Here is a 5,000-nt window from a genome sequence, read left to right as displayed (position 1 = left end):
TATATCGTACCTTAACCTAACCTACATTGCGCCTTCACCTAACCTACGTTGTACCTTAACCTAACCTACGTTGTACCTTAACCTAACCTACGTTGTACCTTAACCTAACCTACGTTGTACCTTAACCTAACCTACGTTGTACCTTAACCTAACCTACGTTGTACCTTAACCTAACCTACGTTGTACCTTAACCTAACCTACGTTGTACCTTAACCTAACCTACGTTGTACCTTAACCTAACCTACGTTGTGCCTTAACCTAACCTACGTTGTGCCTTAACCTAACCTACGTTGTGCCTTAACCTAACCTACGTTGTGCCTTAACCTAACCTATGTTGTGCCTTAACCTAACCTATGTTGTGCCTTAACCTAACCTATGTTGTGCCTTAACCTAACCTATGTTGTGCCTTAACCTAACCTATGTTGTGCCTTAACCTAACCTATGTTGTGCCTTAACCTAACCTATGTTGTGCCTTAACCTAACCTATGTTGTGCCTTAACCTAACCTACGTTGTGCCTTAACCTAACCTACGTTGTGCCTTAACCTAACCTACGTTGTGCCTTAACCTAACCTACGTTGTGCCTTAACCTAACCTACGTTGTGCCTTAACCTAACCTACGTTGTGCCTTAACCTAACCTACGTTGTGCCTTAACCTAACCTACGTTGTGCCTTAACCTAACCTACGTTGTGCCTTAACCTAACCTACGTTGTGCCTTAACCTAACCTACGTTGTGCCTTAACCTAACCTACGTTGTGCCTTAACCTAACCTACGTTGTGCCTTAACCTAACCTACGTTGTGCCTTAACCTAACCTACGTTGTGCCTTAACCTAACCTACGTTGTGCCTTAACCTAACCTACGTTGTGCCTTAACCTAACCTACGTTGTGCCTTAACCTAACCTACGTTGTGCCTTAACCTAACCTACGTTGTGCCTTAACCTAACCTACGTTGTGCCTTAACCTAACCTACGTTGTGCCTTAACCTAACCTACGTTGTGCCTTAACCTAACCTACGTTGTGCCTTAACCTAACCTACGTTGTGCCTTAACCTAACCTACGTTGTGCCTTAACCTAACCTACGTTGTGCCTTAACCTAACCTACGTTGTGCCTTAACCTAACCTACGTTGTGCCTTAACCTAACCTACGTTGTGCCTTAACCTAACCTACGTTGTGCCTTAACCTAACCTACGTTGTGCCTTAACCTAACCTATGTTGTGCCTTAACCTAACCTATGTTGTGCCTTAACCTAACCTATGTTGTGCCTTAACCTAACCTATGTTGTGCCTTAACCTAACCTATGTTGTGCCTTAACCTAACCTATGTTGTGCCTTAACCTAACCTATGTTGTGCCTTAACCTAACCTATGTTGTGCCTTAACCTAACCTATGTTGTGCCTTAACCTAACCTACGTTGTGCCTTAACCTAACCCATATTGTACCTTAACCTAACCCATATTGTACCTTAACCTAACCCATATTGTACCTTAACCTAACCCATATTGTACCTTAACCTAACCCATATTGTACCTTAACGTAACCTAATTTGTGCCTTAACGTAACCTAATTTGTGCCTTAACGTAACCTAATTTGTGCCTTAACGTAACCTAATTTGTGCCTTAACGTAACCTAATTTGTGCCTTAACGTAACCTAATTTGTGCCTTAACGTAACCTAATTTGTGCCTTAACGTAACCTAATTTGTGCCTTAACGTAACCTAATTTGTGCCTTAACGTAACCTAATTTGTGCCTTAACGTAACCTAATTTGTGCCTTAACGTAACCTAATTTGTGCCTTAACGTAACCTAATTTGTGCCTTAACGTAACCTAATTTGTGCCTTAACGTAACCTAATTTGTGCCTTAACGTAACCTAATTTGTGCCTTAACGTAACCTAATTTGTGCCTTAACGTAACCTAATTTGTGCCTTAACGTAACCTAATTTGTGCCTTAACGTAACCTAATTTGTGCCTTAACGTAACCTAATTTGTGCCTTAACGTAACCTAATTTGTGCCTTAACGTAACCTAATTTGTGCCTTAACGTAACCTAATTTGTGCCTTAACGTAACCTAATTTGTGCCTTAACGTAACCCATGTTGTGCCTTAACGTAACCCATGTTGTGCCTTAACGTAACCCAATTTGTGCCTTAACGTAACCCATGTTGTGCCTTAACCTAACCTATATTGTGCCTCAACCTAACCTATATTGCGCCTTAACCTGACGCACGTTGTCGCTGAACCTGCTCTGTAATTGTTATGCAACTCGTTAAATTAGTGTAGTGTTGCCTAACCGCAACCCTCGCAATATAGTTCGCTATTCGCACTGCCCGGTCCCCTGTGTATCGCGTCATGTTAAACACCTTGCAGGTGTTGCTGACTTTCCACATGCTCCTGCTATACACTGTAATGTGGATAGCAGCAGGACGTACATGCCCCCCCCCCTTCCCCCCTGCCTTCGCAAGCTGGTCGTTGAGAAGTTTGCATGTTCAATGCCCTTCGCATGCCGACGTACTCAGCCTACGTTGTGGTACGGCCTGTCACCTGTCCGCCGATGTACGCAAAACCCACAAACTGTACTGCACATTGGTCCGTATGTACTGAATGATACATCGTGGCACATGTGTGACCGTACGACGACTGCGCCTAGCAACGGCAGACCATACAGTCCAAATATTGTGCACGCAGCTACGTGTCGTCTCCCTATAAGAGCTGGATTGCAGTGTGGTACGCCATTCAGACGTGTGGGAGGAACGGACGCCCTGGATGGCGATCAGCATGAGCAGTCTGTTGATGTAGTGGAGCGTGTATTCGGACGTAGTCGTCTCTTCTCACACACCGTGATAGCATGTTGCACCGCGTTCCACATCTGCGACATCCTGCAGAGGCCGGCTGACAGTCGTTCGCGCAATGGACACCGCATACGTACGGGGGCTACCTTCCACGTGTTCTCGAGGCGTGCACATGTTGTTGCGTCTATGTGGGCAGACGTAGTGTGTTGTGACACCTGACACAGGCATGCAATACTCGTTGCAAATGGCGATGGACGTCTACGTTTGCTGGTGACGTTACGCAAATGAACAACAGGTAACCCGTTGTGGTGCGGTTGTTCTCGCTAGAGGTGAATCAGTGTTGGCGACGATCGGTCGAGCTATTAACCGGTTGTTTCAGGGATACCCACCATGCCCACGAACGTGAAAGGGGACCCACCATGCCCACGAACGCGAAAGGGGATCTGGGTGTGAGGCGATACGCGGCGGTGGCTGGGTGGGACCGTCCCCGGCCGGTGAGGGGGGGCCGCCCGGCGTGCTGGCAGCGCGGTGCGTGGGCGCACGCGCTACAGCCGGCTGGTGGGGGCGGCCAGTGGCAGGCGCGCCGGCCGACGGACGCGGCAGGCGGCGCAGCTGCGCGCCGGCGCCCCCTGCTCGCGGCGCCTTGCGGCCAAAGTAGGTCCTCGCGGGCCCGGTGCGAAGCGCGGTGGCCATCTGCAGTGTGCTGGTCCGATTGAGGACTGTGTGCGCTGAGGATGCGCCGCCGCCCGGCGCTCGGCGCCGCGACGCCGTCTGCTGCTCGGTCGCCCCAGCGGTTCTCGCAGGTGGTTTGTATCGCAGCTGTGCGGACGTGTTGGCGCGTGCGCTGTGCTGGGAGAGTTCGCTTCGGCACCCAAGTGGGGCTTTTGTCCTTCTGTGGCGCTGGCGTTGGAGCTGCCGGTCACCGTAGGTGGCGCGTGTTGTCTCCCGCCGGCAATGCCACGACAGCACGCTCCCGGGCCTCTGTCGGCAGCGGCAAGCTCAGTTGGGAGCACGGGTGGTCGCACCTAAAGCGTCTACTCGCCTAACTCCGGGCGATTGCGCCTCTCTCGAACCCGACCAAGTACTTAGGACGGCGCTGCGCGCCGCCGGGACCTGAGAGGGTTTCGAGGTGTGTTGTGCAGGGGAGCTCAGCCTCCTCCTGTTTGCAGAATAATTGAGCGGACGCTTGCGTGTTCGCGCGGGCCCCCGGGACACACTCCCGGGCGGCCGGCTGCTCAGCTCTAGTTGACGCAGCTCCCTGGTTGATCCTGCCAGTAGTCATATGCTTGTCTCAAAGATTAAGCCATGCATGTCTCAGTACAAGCCGCATTAAGGTGAAACCGCGAATGGCTCATTAAATCAGTTATGGTTCCTTAGATCGTACCCACGTTACTTGGATAACTGTGGTAATTCTAGAGCTAATACATGCAAACAGAGTCCCGACCAGAGATGGAAGGGACGCTTTTATTAGATCAAAACCAATCGGTCGGCTCGTCCGGTCCGTTTGCCTTGGTGACTCTGAATAACTTTGGGCTGATCGCACGGTCCTCGTACCGGCGACGCATCTTTCAAATGTCTGCCTTATCAACTGTCGATGGTAGGTTCTGCGCCTACCATGGTTGTAACGGGTAACGGGGAATCAGGGTTCGATTCCGGAGAGGGAGCCTGAGAAACGGCTACCACATCCAAGGAAGGCAGCAGGCGCGCAAATTACCCACTCCCGGCACGGGGAGGTAGTGACGAAAAATAACGATACGGGACTCATCCGAGGCCCCGTAATCGGAATGAGTACACTTTAAATCCTTTAACGAGTATCTATTGGAGGGCAAGTCTGGTGCCAGCAGCCGCGGTAATTCCAGCTCCAATAGCGTATATTAAAGTTGTTGCGGTTAAAAAGCTCGTAGTTGGATTTGTGTCCCACGCTGTTGGTTCACCGCCCGTCGGTGTTTAACTGGCATGTATCGTGGGACGTCCTGCCGGTGGGGCGAGCCGAAGGCGTGCGACCGCCTCGTGCGTGCTCGTGCGTCCCGAGGCGGACCCCGTTGAAATCCTACCAGGGTGCTCTTTATTGAGTGTCTCGGTGGGCCGGCACGTTTACTTTGAACAAATTAGAGTGCTTAAAGCAGGCAAGCCCGCCTGAATACTGTGTGCATGGAATAATGGAATAGGACCTCGGTTCTATTTTGTTGGTTTTCGGAACCCGAGGTAATGAT

General features: G+C 50.5%; 1 non-coding gene across 1 annotated transcript in view; it reads left to right on the top strand.

Moving 5' to 3' along the window:
- The first annotated feature begins 4,042 nt into the window (after nt 1-4,042).
- Nucleotides 4,043-5,000, top strand: part of LOC126447939 (small subunit ribosomal RNA) — a 1,909-nt gene continuing 951 nt past the window's right edge. Inside the window, exon 1 of the ribosomal RNA XR_007583951.1 lies at nt 4,043-5,000. This exon is cut by the window's right edge and continues 951 nt beyond it. This is a non-coding gene — a ribosomal RNA (small subunit ribosomal RNA).

The sequence above is a fragment of the Schistocerca serialis genome, unplaced genomic scaffold (assembly GCF_023864345.2).
Source record: "Schistocerca serialis cubense isolate TAMUIC-IGC-003099 unplaced genomic scaffold, iqSchSeri2.2 HiC_scaffold_55, whole genome shotgun sequence".
Taxonomy (NCBI): domain Eukaryota; kingdom Metazoa; phylum Arthropoda; class Insecta; order Orthoptera; family Acrididae; genus Schistocerca; species Schistocerca serialis.
The sequence above is the reverse complement of the archived record's forward strand: the minus strand, read 5'-3'. Positions and strand labels throughout refer to the sequence as shown.